Source organism: Myxocyprinus asiaticus, chromosome 12 (genome assembly GCF_019703515.2).
Source record: "Myxocyprinus asiaticus isolate MX2 ecotype Aquarium Trade chromosome 12, UBuf_Myxa_2, whole genome shotgun sequence".
Classification (NCBI taxonomy): Eukaryota; Metazoa; Chordata; class Actinopteri; order Cypriniformes; family Catostomidae; genus Myxocyprinus; species Myxocyprinus asiaticus.
Window position 1 is genome coordinate 13,890,466 of NC_059355.1, and position 15,967 is coordinate 13,906,432.

Here is a 15,967-nt window from a genome sequence, read left to right on the forward strand (position 1 = left end):
CTATCTATTTGAATTAGCACCTGCTATTTCATTGTTTAAAAAAAGCTCATTGACCTTAATTTAGCAGTGGTTAAAAATTTTACTTATTTTCATAAATGACTCACTTTTCAATGCATCTTGATGCTGCAACAGATTCTAATGTGGAGTCCAAAACGAACCCAAAATAAGCTTTCATACTCTGACTACAAAGAAGAATTAATATTCTGTGCAAATCAGAAAAGCAACATAATACCGGACTCAAACCTGAGCATGTGCATAGAGTTTTTTAAATATATGTGTGGCGAGCAGGGCGAGGCCGAGCGGCGCCTGGGCAGAGTGAGACTGGGAAAATAAGTGGTGAATGAGTTCTGTGTGCCACACCATTCACACATTCCAGTGAGGGGCGGTGGGAGTATTGTGGCAGACAGGGAGAGAGAGATGCATGAAGATGTGTTTGTGTGTTCGACGTGTCTACATGCTGTCAAGCCGATCCCAGCTTCCTTCTTGCCCATCTTGTGAACTCGGTACATTGGTGCCGAAACCCAGGAAGGAGGAAGGATGCGCTGTCGTGGAGTCCTCGCCACTGCCGTCCACCAGGAGAAGCCGTCACCATCCACCAGGGGATGGAAGGGTCACTGCCATCCGCAAGGAGCCGGAGGTACCGCTGCCATCCGCCAGGAACTGGAGGAACTGCTGCCGTCTGCCAGGAGACGGAGGAATCGCTGCCATCTGCCAGGAAGCGGGGGAACCGCTGCCGTCCGCCAGGGGGTGGAGGAGTGGCAGAGGACCAGTCAACAGCGTGTCCGGGGCCGGCGAACCCTTCTCTCTCTCCTCTCTCTGCTTTCTTCTCTCCCTCTCTATTCAGACAGCGGCAGACTGGGAGAGAGATGCATGAAGATGTGTTTGTGTGTTCGAAGTATCTACATGTTGTCAAGCCGGTCCCAGCTTCATCCTTGCCCATCTTGTGAACACGTTACAGTATGGTTTAAAACATCAGTGTCACCAAGTCGGAACCATGATTTTTAATGTTTGCTTCGCAAACAACTACTATTGACCGTAAAACCAGTCATGCCATAATGAGCCAGTATCTTCAAGAATACAATTTTTTACATGAACACTGCAAAAATATTCAGTATATATATATATATATATATATATATATATATATATATATATATATATATATATATATATTCATTTTTGTTTTCCAGTAAAATATCTTAACATTCTTAAAATGTAATTTATTTACTTGACAAGCAAACTCGTTAAATCTTAATGAGATTTATGCTTAAAACAAGAAAAAACTATTTGCCAATGGAGTAAGAAAAATAAACTTAATTCAAAGGGAAAACAAGTTTATTTTTCTTACCCCATTGGCAGATTTTTTTTTCTTGTTTTAAGTCTAAAGTTCAAAGTAAAATTTCTCTTAAAACTAGAGTTACTATCTTAATGCCATTTTGCTTGACAAGTAAATAAATCACATTTTAAGAATGTTTAGATAGTTTTACAGGAAACAAGACAATTGTTTTTTTGTTTTTTTTTTGCAGTGAATATATTGGATTTACAGTAGTTCATGTAAGAATTGGGGGCATATGCCTCTGATATATTCTACCAAGCCCCTGATCATTCATAGATCCTCCCGGACCGACGCACCAATGGCAAACATCCAGGGAGGACCGACCGACAGGGGGGACGAGGTTGTTTATGTCTTGCTGTGGGTTGACATGAAAAGGCCCTATGCTTCTTACATTCAGCTGAGAATATCACCAGTTAAAGTGCTTGATTCAGTCATTCAGAAAGCCTTTGATCAATATGAAATCCAAATATTTATGCACTTTCATAACAAGATTATGAACATGTATGAACATGCCTCGATCTCACACATGTAGATAAAATACATGCAAAGAGACATCTCACTGAACACTCAAGATTACATTTTTTGAATTACATGCCAACAATGCATGTGAGTGAATGAGATGCAGTTTAATCATTCTAATTCGATCCATGCATGCACCCTGCTGATTTCATATGTTTAATTCTTTAATGCGTAAAACACAAATATAGAGGATCTTACCCCACTGCACACAAGACGCTTGTCTTAATCAACCAGCATTCAAGTGAGAGAATACAAATGTGTCCTTTCTTAGAATTACTGTAGGCAGATTTAAAAAAGCAATATGCATGATGACATTAGCTTCAAATCCTAGTGAGACCATGTGAATCCATTTTATGAAATGGTGCATTATATGTAAAAATAAATCCAAAATGGTGGACAAAGCATGATAAAGTTTTATTCGAAAATACTTATAATCCATTAAATACTGCGAAGTATCAATAAAAGTAGATTAAACAATAGAAAATTGAATATTATACCCCAAATGTGTGTGTTATGTATATATTTGGTATTGTTGATTTTTATAACTTTTTTCTTCTTGTGATATGAAGGTCTCAATACAAATGAATTGGAAACTTTTTTTTTTTTTAAGATTAACATTTTTTATTGATTCCAAAAAAAAAAAAAAAAAGAAAAGCAAAACATATATACAATGAATCAACATTTAACTCCCACTACTACCCCTCCCCCTCCCCAATCAAGAACCCCACCCTGACCCCAAATGAACATCCCAGTGGTCTTACATAAGTACACACACACACAGTGAATAAAAATAAATAATAATTATATATATATGTATATATATATATATATATATATATATATATATATATATATATATATATATATATATATATATATATAAAATCATACAACTCTAAAAATACGCCTCTCTCTCCACAGTCACACTCCGAGAATCCCCCAAAAACATCAAATATCTACCACATTTCCCATAAAATAAATCCCATATCCCCAGCCTTCTACACATGGCCTCTTCGAAGACTGCCACCCTTCCCATCTCCTCGCACCACTCCCAAATTGAGGGCACTCCAACCGACTTCCAACCCTTTAAAACAATCTGCCTGCCTATCATAGCACTGGTCAGGACCCAATTTTTGATGTATTTATCTCCTATGGTGATACCCGCCCCATCATAAAAAACACAGAGTATGGGGCAATACGAAATCTGAATGCCCAACACATCACACACAAAACTCTGTACCTTCAACCAAAACACTGTACCTTCAACCAAAATTCCTGGATCTCAGCACACCACCAAAAAACATGGGCCGTATCTCCATCCTCTAATTGGCAACGCCAGCAGATGGGTGTATCATTTGTGGGGGGTGGGGGGTTATTTCACTTTATTACACTTGTGTTCCAGTGATAAATGACCGGCCATTGGAAATGAATGGATTTGACTAACAAATACAGAAATACTAAGTGTTCAGGAGCATCCCAGTCCTTTAGATAAGCACCTATGTGGATGTGTGTTTGCACACACAAAGTCCTCGGACATGTGCACACACACACACACACACACACACACACACACAATGTGTTCAGCATCATTTTGTGCATCGTCTTTCCATGTACACACTTTGAGAAATATTCAAAGATCATAATGGGCTCGTTTGAATCAGGATAGTCTGCTGTAAGTTACAATATGTCACTGTAACACAACTTCACAGAAGAAGGGAAGGAGAACACAGGGAAGCGGGTTTTCCAGGCTCAGGTAAGACTTTTAATCAGCCACTTCAATGCTTCACAACTTTACAAACTCATCAGCTTCACAGGCATGTAGATCTTTAAACACATTAGCTTCACAAAACACAACACTTTAAACGCAATAGCTTCAGGAGCACCATGGCCTTCCTTGTGCCAGACTCTCTCTCTCTGCTGGTGGCATGGCTACTTACAGTGCATCCGGAAAGTATTCACAGCGCTTCACTTTTTCCACATTTTGTTATGTTACAGCCTTATTCCAAAATGGATTAAATTCATTATTTTCCTCAAAATTCTACAAACAATACCCCATAATGACAACGTGAAAGAAGTTTGTTTGAAATCTTTGCAAATTTATGAAAAATAAAAAACGAAAAAAAAATCACATGTACATAAGTATTCACAGCCTTTGACATGACACTCAAAATTGAGCTCAGGTGCATCCTGTTTCCACTGATCATCCTTGAGATGTTTCTACAACTTGATTGGAGACCACCTGTGGTAAATTCAGTTGATTGGACATGATTTGGAAAGGCACACACCTGTCTATATAAGGTCCCACAGTTAACAGTGCATGTCAAAGCACAAACCAAGCCATGAAGTCCAAGGAATTGTCTGTAGACCTCTGAGACAGGATTGTATCAAGGCAAAGATCTGGGGAAGGGTACAGAAACATTTCTGCAGCATTGAAGGTCCCAATGAGCACAGTGGCCTCCATCATCTGTAAATGGAAGAAGTTTGGAACCACCAGGACTCTTCCTAGAGCTGGCCACCCGGCCAAACTGAGCGATCAGGGGAGAAGGGCCTTAGTCAGGGAGGTGACCAAGAACCCGATGGTCACTCTGACAGAGCTCCAGCATTTCTCTGTGGAGAGAGGAGAACCTTCCAGAAGAACAACCATCTCTGCAGCACTCCACCAATCAGGCCTGTATGGTAGAGTGGCCAGACGGAAGCCACTCCTCAGTAAAAGGCACATGACAGCCCGCCTGGAGTTTGCCAAAAGGCACCTGAAGGACTCTCAGACCATGAGAAACAAAGATTGAACTCTTTGGCCTGAATGGCAAGCATCATGTCTGGAGGAAACCAGGCACCGCTCGTCACCTGGCCAATACCATCCCTACAGTGAAGCATGGTGGTGGCAGCATCATGCTGTGGGGATGTTTTTCAGCGGCAGGAACTTGGAGACTAGTCAGGATCGAGGGGAAGATGAATGCAGCAATGTACAGAGACATCCTTGATGAAAACCTGCTCCAGAGCGCTCTGGACCTCAGACTGGGGTGAAGGTTCATCTTCCAACAGGACAACGACCCTAAGCACACAGCCAAGATAACAAAGGAGTGGCTCCGGGACAACTCTGTGAATGTCCTTGAGTGGCCCAGCCAGAGCCCAGACTTGAACCCGATTGAACATCTCTGGAGAGATCTGAAAATGGCTGTGCACCGACGCTCCCCATCCAACCTGATGGAGCTTGAGAGGTCCTGCAAAGTAGAATGGGAGAAACTGCCCAAAAATAGGTGTGCCAAGCTTGTAGCATCATACTCAAAAAGACTTGAGGCTGTAATTGGTGCCAAAGGTGCTTCAACAAAGTATTGAGCAAAGGCTGTGAATACTTATGTACATGTGATTTTTTTTTCCGTTTTTTATTTTTAATACATTTGCAAAGCTTTCAAACAAACTTCTTTCATGTTGTCATTATGGGGTATTGTTTGTAGAAGTTTGAGGAAAATAATGAATTTAATCCATTTTGGAATAAGGCTGTAACATAACAAAATGTGGAAAAAGTGAAGCGCTGTGAATACTTTCCGGATGCACTGTATATGCCGCCCTCCCAATGCTCACTCGAATTAGAGACAGGTGTTACACATAATCTAGCTCAGGTGCAAGCACCCTTACCACTTTCTCTCTCTCTGGACGGACGCTTGACCATGCCCCCGCTGCCACATATCCCCACCGCCCGGCTCAGGCCAGGGAGACATCCGGCCTGTCTACCACTCCCCCCCATTTCTGGAAAGGAAGTCGGCGACAGCCATCTGCGCTCCTGGTATGTGGACCACCTTGAACTTAAATGGCTGAAGAGCCAGATACCAATGGGTGATCCACGCATTGGTATCCTTCATGTGGTGGAGCCATTGGAGTGGGGCATGATCCGAGCACAGGGTGAAGGCCCGCCCCAACAGGTAGTACCGGAGAGTGAGGACCGCCCACTTGATGGCGAGACACTCCTTCTCTACGGTGCTGTACTTAATCTCCCTCAGCGAGAGCTTGCGGCTAATGTACAGCACCGGGCACTCCTCCCCCTCCACCACCTGCAAGAGTACGGCCCCCAGCCCTCTGTCTGAAGCGTCCGTCTGCAAGACAAAAAGGAGAGAGAAATTGGGTGAACGTAAAAGCGGCCCGCCGCAAAGTGCGGCTTTAACCTGCATGAACGCCTGTTGACACTGCTCCGTCCACTGGACCAGGTCTGGAGCTCCCTTTTTAGTGAGATCAGTCAGCGGGCTGGTGACATCTGAATAATTAGGCACGAACCTCCTATAATAGCCAGCCAGCCCCAGGAACTGTCTCACCCCCTTTTTGGTCTTGGGCCTTGGACAGGTCGCAACTGCCGCAGTCTTGTCAATTTGGGGACGCACTTGCCTGTGGCCCAAGTGGTATCCCAGATACCATACCTCCACCTGCCCAATCGCACATTTCTTGGGGTTTGCTGTGAGTCCCGCTCGTCTCAGCGATCTCAGAACCGCCGTCAGATGCTGCATGTGCCGCTGCCAATCATTGCTGTAAATGATGATGTCATCTAAATAGGCAGCGGCATTAGCCGAATGCGGTCTGAGGATTCGGTCCATGAGACGCTGAAACATAGCCGGGGCTCCAAACAAACCGAATGGAAGTGTCACAAATTGGTATAATCCAAACGGTGTGGAGAAGGCTGTTTTTTCACTGGAAATTGGTGTCAAGGGGATCTGCCAATAACCCATTGTCAAATCCAGTGTCGAATAAAATCGAGCAGTGCCCAACCGATCGAGCAACTCATCAACGCAAGGCATTGGGTATGCGTCAAATTTAGACACCGCGTTGACTTCTATAATCCACACAGAACTGTTCAAATCCGTCACTCTTAGGAACTAGAACAACTGGGCTGGACCAGTCGCTGTGGGATTCCTCTATTACCCCCATATCGAGCATTGCATCCAGTTCTTCCCGGACAATTTTCTTTTTGTGCTCGGGCAATCGGTAGGGACGGCTATGTACCACCACTCCCGGCTCGGTCTTGATGTGTTGCTGTATGAGGTTCGTACGACCCGGTGGAGGGGAAAACACATCGCAAACTCCTTTTGCAACTTGGCAACTTCTGCGAGCTGATACGGTGAGAGATGGTCTGCGCAAGTGACCGGGGTGAAATGATTGTGTTTTGTATTCACCTCTGGCCCGAGCTCCGCCCACTCCGGGACTACCGTAGCCAACGTCACAGGGACCGCCTCCCTCCACAATTTCAGGAGGTTGAGGTGATATATTTGATGTGTGCCCCCTCTATCGGTTCGCTTTACCTCATAAGCAAGATCCCCCACTCGTCGTGTGACCTCAAAGGGGCCTTGCCACTTGGCGAGTAATTTGGAGCTCAATGTGGGAAGTAATATGAGTACCTTATCTCCCGGTGCAAATTCCCACAGCCAAGTTCCCTTGTCATACAGTTGGCTCTGTCGTTCTTGAGCTTGAAGCAAATTCTCCTGTGTTAGTTTCCCCAGAGTATGGAGTTTTGCTCTATGATCAAGAACGTATTGAATTTCATTCTTACTGTTTGAAGGTCCCTCCTCCCAAGCTTCGCGCATAACATCAAGCATGCCGCGCGGGCGCCGCCCATATAGCAGCTCGAATGGGGAAAATCCCGTGGAGGCTTGCGGGACCTCTCGTATTGCTATTAACAGGGGATCGAGCCATTTGTCCCAATTTCTAGCATGAGAGAGAAGAGGGAAGGGGGAAGAGAACGGGGAAAATATAGAGGGAGGGGAGAGAGAGTGGGAGGGCTCTTCCGCCCTCGGGTACACCGCCAACTGTTTCCTTCAGCGATGCCGGGTGGTGACACTGGACCCATTCCGCCATCCTCTCCAGCAGTCGACGGATCAGCTGCTCCAGTGCCACCTGGTCGATAATTCCCTCAACGCCGCTGTCCCCCACCAGCAGCCATTTTCGGCAGGTGTCCCGAAGTCATTGGGAGAAGGCAAATGGGCGGCCGGACGTTTCCAATTCCATGGACCGGAACAGCTGCCAGTACTGTTCTGGACTTCTGCCAACCTGTTGCAGTATGATCTTCCTTAGGACACTGTAGTCCAGGAGACTAGCCGCCGGCAGTTGTTGGGCTGCGAGTCGGGGCTCCCCAGACAACAAAGGAATGAGCCGGGCTGCCCACTGAGCTTGCAGCCAGCCCCAGATCTCAGCAGTCTGCTTAAAGAGGTCCAGGAAGGCTTCTGGGTCATCCTCCGCTTCATGAGCATGGGCGGGGGCATGGGGCTACTGTTGTCCGAGGTCGCAGCCGGGGCTTTCCCCTGATTTAGGAGGCTCCGGATGGCATGCCAGTCCTCTGCCTGAGCTCTGAGGATCTCGTGGAACCGACGAACTTGGTCCTCTCGGAGCTCAAGCAGGGCCTGTTGGTGGGGGTGGTTAGGCCGGCGAGGGACTTGAGGACCTCAGCCAATGGTGAGGACTCCATGAGGCGTACCGTCTTGATCTTGATCTGGGTCATGGCACCAGTGTAACACAACTTCACAGAAGAAGGGAAGGAGAACACAGGGAAGTGGGTTTTCCAGGCTCATTTAAGAATTTAAATCGACCACTTCAATGCTTCACAACTTTACAAACTCATCAGCTTCACAGGCATGTAGACCTTTAAACACATTAGCTTCACAAAACACAACAGTTTAAACGCAACAGCTTCAAGAGCACCGTGGCCTTCCTTGTGCCAGACTCTCTCTCTCTGCTGGTTGCGTGGCTACTTATATGCCGCTCTCCTCATGCTCACTGGAATTAGTGACAGGTGTTACACATAATCTAGCTCAGGTGCAAGCGCTTACCGCTTTCTCTCTCTCCGGACGGACGCTTGACCACGCCCCCGCTGCCACAGTCACTTTCTATGTTATATGCATAAAACAGCATTTCAAAGGAGAGTTTACAATTTTACCGTTCCTTTCAATTTCTTTTTATATTTCAGTGTTTTTTGTTTTGTTTGTTTTTTTATTAAAATTTTTATTGATTCATAAATTAACACAAAGAAAAAAACAACATATATATATATATACTGAATCAATCATTTTAAACATTAAACCCCCAATATACCCCTCCCCCTACCAAACTCCCACCCCACCCTGACCCCCCTCCACGAACACCCCTGTGGTCAATAGAATATAGACACACACACAAAAAAAAACACAAAACTAAAACAACAAAAAAGAAAAGAAAATACAATAATCAAGTATAATAATAAAACAAACCCCTCTAAATTACTCCCTCCACCACCCCTCAATGAGATTCCCCCAAAAATGTTAAGTAATTGCCCCATTTCTTATTGTAAAAATCCCTAACTCCCATCCTTCTACTCAACCCCTCCTCGAAGGCAGCCACCCTCCCCATCTCCGTGCACCACTCCGGGAATGAGGGTGCTCCATCCGACTTCCAACTCCTCAAAATAACCTGTCTACCAATCATCACACTGGTCAAAACCCAGTTCTTCATGTACTTATCCTCTAAATCCATGACCTCCCCATCTCCCAAAATACAGAGTCTGGGGCAGAACGAGACCTGCAATACAATTCATTTTAATAACATTAACCTTCCCATTCATAGATAAATGTAATGAAGCCCACCTACCCAAATTGCTCGAAAACCTTTTTATTAAATGATCAAAATTAACTCTAACTAAATCACATAAATTTGCTGGGAATAAAATACCCAAATACTTTATGCCCTGTTTGGGCCATTGAAAGGTGCCCGGCTGAAAAAACGTTACTGGGCAGTACGCAGTCAGAGCTAAAGCTTCGGATTTAGCCCAATTGACTTTGTATCCTGAGAACTTGGAAAAGGAATTGATAATTCTGTGGAGGCTAGGCATAGATCTAGTAGGTTCAGAGACAAATAATAAAATATCATCTGCGTAAAGCAGACGCTTATGCAGTACACCTCCCGCCACCACCCCTGGAAAATCATCCTCCTTTCTTATTGCGGCTGCTAAAGGTTCCAGGGCAAGACAGAACAATAATGGGGAATGCGGACAACCCTGCCGAGTGCCCCTATCCAAAGTAAAAGAATCTGAAATTAATCCATTTGTTTGTACCGCTGCTACAGGGTGTCTATAAAGTAACTTAATCCAACCAATAAATGTACTCCCGAACACATACATTTCCAAAATCTTAAAAAGATAATCCCATTCTACCATATCAAACGCCTTTTCGGTGTCAAGTGATATGGTAGCGATCGGAGATTGATCATTCGCTACTGACCACATGATATTGATGAGACGCCTGATGTTATCAGAAGAGCTACAGCCCCGAATAAATCCCACCTGATCTATATGTATAAGTGATGTCATAACTTTACTTAATCGATTAGCCAACATTTTTGACAATATTTTTACATCTAGTTGGATCAGGGAAATTGGACGGTACCTTTTACACTCGCTTGAATCTTTGTCCTTTTTAAGAATCAGACTGATCCAGGCTTGTGTCATGCTTGGAAGAAGCTTTTCATTCTTTAATGAATCAGTATAAACTTCTAACAAAAGTGGAGCCAGTTCTGTAGCATAGGATCTAAAGAATTCTGCGGCAAAACCATCTGGCCCCGGAGCTTTGCCAGTAGGTAGGGACTTAATTACCTCGTCAAGCTCCTCCAAGGTTATCTCAGAATCAAGAGAGTTTTTTTGTTCAGTCGTCAGTTTAGGAAGATCTAATGCTCCACAAAGTTTCTGATATCTTCATCAGTAGACGAAGACGTGGACCTATAGAGATCAAGATAGAATTATTTAAAAGCATTATTAATATCAATGGCTGAAGTAAAAATTTCACCACCAGCAGATCACACTGAGGGAATGGTAGAAAAACTCTCTCTGCTTTATATATCTAGCCAAATGCTTCCCTGCTTTGTTCCCTGACTCAAAGTATGACTGTCTTGCCCTGAATAACCAAAACTCCACTTTCTGTGACAAAAATGTTGTACATCTATATTTCAATCGGGTCAATTCTCTGAGGCCATCAGCTGACATACAGCGCTTCAGCCCTGCCTCTGCACTTTTAATATTTCCTTCCAATTCCACGAGTTCTTGTGCTTTGGATTTTTTGATGAATGAGGCATACTGTATAATCCAACCCCTAAGAACCGCCTTAAATGCCTCCCAAGCCATGCCCACAGAGGATACTGAGGACCAGTTGGTCTCCATATAAACATTGATTTCAGTCTTTAACATTTGTACATTAAGGGATACATTAAGGCGCCAACTATATGATTTCTTTTTCTCTATATGTGGCAACACCTCTAAACTCACCAGGGCGTGATCTGAGACTAAGATATTTCCAATTGAGCAATCAACAACAGATGAAATGAGGGATTTGGATATCAAAAAAAAAAAAAAAAAAAAATCTATTCTAGAATAAATCTTATGGACTGATGAAAAAATTGTATAGTCCCTACCAGATGGGTTCAAAAGTCTCCAAATATCTGTAAGACCAAGATTTTTACACATCCTGTGAAGCGTCACTGTTGCTCTAGTGGGCTTGTACACTTTTGCTTCACTATGATCAAGGACTGAGTCCATCAAAAGATTAAAGTCTCCTCCCAATATTATATCATGAGGGGTGCCAGCGGTTTGCAACATCCCTTCAAGATCTATAAAAAAGCCCTGATCATCAGCGTTAGGTGCGTAAATATTAGCCAAAATCAACCTTTGCCCTTGAATTTCAGCTAAAACAATAATAAGTCTTCATAATTTATCTTTAATCTGTTTGAGACATTTGAATTGTAGATGTTTATTTACAAATATAATGACTCCCTTGCTCTTACTTGAGCCAGCACTAAAAAACATGTCCACCCCATATCTTCCCAAATTTTTCAGCTTCCTGCGGGGAGAGATGTGTTTTTGAAGAAACACTATATCATATTTCTTACATTTAAGAAAAGTAATAACCTTCTTTCTTTTTATGGGGTGCCCCAACCCATTCACATTCCACGTGGAGAGAGATAGTACACTCATATTAACATTTGACATTTTGATATAGTAGAAAAAATATATTGTGTGTCAAAAACAAAATTATACAGACCACATTCCCCATTAGTGAAACAATCAAACCCCGAACTTCCCCCTGAACAAAACAAACAGAAAAAAGAAAAACATGCGTATTAACCCCGCACATGACAGCGCCAACCGGCGACAATCCCTCTAAACTCAAACGGTCCATGAATGCACATGAGAGCCCGCAACAACTTTGCCATCGGATTGTTCAATTTTGCCTCACAAATTTGTTAGGCAAAATTACATAACAGAAAATACTTTGTAAAATAAACCCAGCAAATAGGAAGAATGAACACAAAGAATGTTCAAACAAACTACCGCCAGCAGGAGGATTAAGCACGAAGAACGAACAGATTAATCCACAGCTGTTCCAAAGGAGTGTTATTCAATAGAACAAGCTCCAGCCGCTAGGCGGAGCCAACACAAAAAGAAACAAAACGGGTTATCCCGGTTCCCCAGGTGGTCGAGTCAGTTCACTCGGAGGCCGCATAAAAGTATATACCATGACTTACATAATCCGTCAACTTTATAAAAGACATCCTTTGTGTGAGTATGTAGATATTTTGTGGTCATCCGTAGTGTCCACTCTCAAACTGGCCGGGAACTTCAATGCAAAATTTCTTTAAGGAAAAGTGTTATTCACAAAACAAGCTCCAGCCGCTAGGCGGAGCCAACGCAAAAGAAAAAAGAAACCAAAATGACGCCCAGCTTCCTCAAGAGTATGTACAGCGAGTCTACCCACTCATATGAGAAAAATCCAATGGTTTACTCAGACATTGATTCAATAATAGACATTGCCTGATTTGGACATGTAAATACTTTGCGACCAACCTTCATTTCTATTCTCAGTTTGGCTGGAAACATTAGAGCAAACGAGATCTTTCGCCGATGTAAGAGTTTCTTACATTCCTTGAACCGATCGCGTTTACCTCTTGTCGAACTCGCAAAGTCCGGGAACAAGAAAATATTATGGTTCTTCCAAGAAAGTTTCCCTTTGCTCCTCGCCTGGCGCAACACAAGATCTTTATCAGATGATCTCAGAAATCTGGCCAGAATCGATCGGGGCCTATCTCCCTCAACAAATCTGTGAGCTGGGACTCTGTGAGCTCACTTGATTTCCAGCTTGTGGCCTGATATGTCGAGCAGATTTGGGAAGAGCTCTTCTAGGAATTTCACCATATCTCTGCCCTCCTCATGCTCAGGAATTCCAACAATTCGAACGTTATTCCTGCGGCTTCTATTCTCAAGATCTTCAAGCTTTTCAAGGAGATGTTCCAAATCAACTTTGGTCGCGGGCAGATTAGCGGTTAATTCTCTCTCTGATGACTCCAAAAAATCTATTCGTTTTTCAACATCAGTCTCTTGTAACTAACTCAGAGAATTTTGTTTCCATCGCCGTAATCGATCAACGTATTACAGCGAGATCCTCCAAGTCAGCAAGAACCTTCGTCAACATCACCGACATGTTGGACAACTGACGCTGGATTCCTTCTCCCACCGCACCATCCAAATCGAGTCCCCGGTCTGTAGGCCTGTCGGGGCTTTCATCCTGAACACGTAAGTGTCTTTTAATGTCTTCAGAGCCCGAGGATTTTGACTTCTTTGCCATGTTTTGCATCAAAGAGCAAATGTGTAACTGAGTGTATCAAAATTCACCAGATTATAACATGAAAATAATAAACAATTTAGCAAAGTGCGCAGAGCTCGTCGCTCACACGTCTGCCTCTTGCAAGGTGTCACGTGACCTGTGAAGCGTCAATGTTGCTCTAGGGGGCTTGCACACTTTTGCTTCACTATGATCAAGGACTGAGTCCATCAAAAGATTAAAGTCTCCTCCCAATATTATATCATGAGGGGTGCCAGCGGATTGCAACATCCCTTCAAGATCTATAAAAAAGCCTTGATCATCAGCGTTAGGTGCATAGATATTAGCCAAAATCAACCATTGCCCCTGAATGGTAGATGTTTATTTATCAATGTAATGACTCCCCTGCTCTTATTTGAGCCAGCACTAAAGAAAACATGTCCTTTACAAAACAAATTCCAGCCTCTAGCGGAACCAACACACACACACACACAAAAAGCTATTCAGTTTCCTCGGGCAGTCAAATGAATGTTCAGTGAGCCGGCTGTTGACTAATCCTTCCAAAGTCAAAAATACTCCACAAAACAAACTCCAGCCAATAGGAGGCATAAGCACAAGAATGAGCAGATTCATCCACAACTGTCCCGAAGGAGTGTTATTTCACAAAACAAACTCCAGCCACTAGGCAGAACCAGCACAAAAAGAAACAAGAAAGGCACCCAGCTTCCTTAGACAGTCAAGTGTATGTTCAGCGAGTCAAGCTCACTTGGGGGCAACGTGACAAACACACCATGATTTCCTCAATCCATTGATTTTATGGAAGACATCGCTTGTTGTGGGCATGTAAATATTTTGTGGCCATCCTTAGTATCTATTCTATATTTGGCTGGAAACATCAGTGCAAAAGCGATCCTCAATCGATGCAAGAGTTTCTTGAAGGAATGTTACTACACAAAACAAACTCCAGCCGCTAGATGGAACCAAAACAAAAAGAAACAAAAAGGCACCCAGCTTCATAAGACAGTCAAGTGTATATTCAGCGAGTCAAGCTCACTTGGGGGACAACGTGATAAACACCAAATGGCTTACTCACCCCATTGTCTCTATGAAAGACAATGCTTGCTGTGGGCATGTAAATATTTTGCGGCCATCCTTAGTATCTATTCTCAGTTTGGCCAGGAACATCAGTGCAAAAGCGATCTTCCGTTGATGTAAGAGTTTCTTGCATTCCTTGAATCGATCACGTTTCTCTCTTGTCGAATTCGCAAAGTCTGGGAACAAGAAAATGCTGTGGTTTTTCCAAGAGAGCTTTCCTTTGCTCCTCCCCTCACATAACACAAGATCTTTATCAGATGATCTCAGAAATTTGGTCAGAATTGCTCAGGGCCTGTCTCCCTCAGCGGATCTGCAAGCCGGAACTCTGTGAGCTCGCTCAATTTCCAGCTTATGGCCTGTTATGTCGAGCAGACTCGGGAAGAGCTCATCTAGGAATTTTACCATATCTTGGCCTGCCTCATGCTTAGGAATTCCAACAATTTTTCCCAAACGTGCTGCAAATCTACTTTGGTCGCTAGTGGATTAACAGCTAATTCCATCTCTGATTACTCCAGATAATCAATCCGTTTTTCGACATCCGACAATCTTGTAACCAACTCAGTGAATTTCGACTCCATGGAAGTGATCATTCGACATATTACAGCCAGATCCTCCAAGTCTGCGATGACTTTCGCCAGCATTGCAGACATGCTCGCCAGTTGCCACTGAATTTCTCCTGCCGCACTGGCCAAACTGAGCCCCTGGTCTGCGGCCCTGTCTGGGGTATCAGCTTGAGCACGTAAGTGTCTCCAGAGCCCGAGGATTTTGAATTCTTTGACATATTGTCTTCATAACACAGTTAAGAATCAGGGTGTATCGAATCTCACTGGTTTATGACATAAAAAGTATTAAAAACTAACAAAGTGCGCAGAGCTCGCCGTTCACATGTCTGCTCCTCGCATGGCGTCACGTGACTCCCCCTTGATTGACTTTCTTGACTTTCTGTTTTTATCCCTGTCATGATCTAATATTATATTAACATTTATCCCCCAATAGCACCTGTTAAGAAATGAAAGTAATAAATATTTTAGTGGGCTGAAAAAAGATATGAAAATGTACATGAAATATTTTACAGACTTTGGGTGTAGGTTCTTAATAACACATTAACTAAGTCCATTCAGCAACACACTTCATTAATTCAGTCTGATTTTACAAGAACTAGAGTTATTAGAGTATTATCAGTTATCAGTATGTATTAATGTGATATATCTATTTTCTAACCATTTAATACACAGCTTATGAAACAATCTAACAGTGAAGTACACACTTATAGCTCTTTTAATTTTGTCAACAATGTGTCATTTGTTTTAAGAGATTGTATTTTAATTTGTAACCCCATGTTTTATAAAAAAAATAAATAAAATTTTTTTTTTTTTTACTACAAACATTTTAACATTTATGTTATGTTCCTTTATGTCTATGG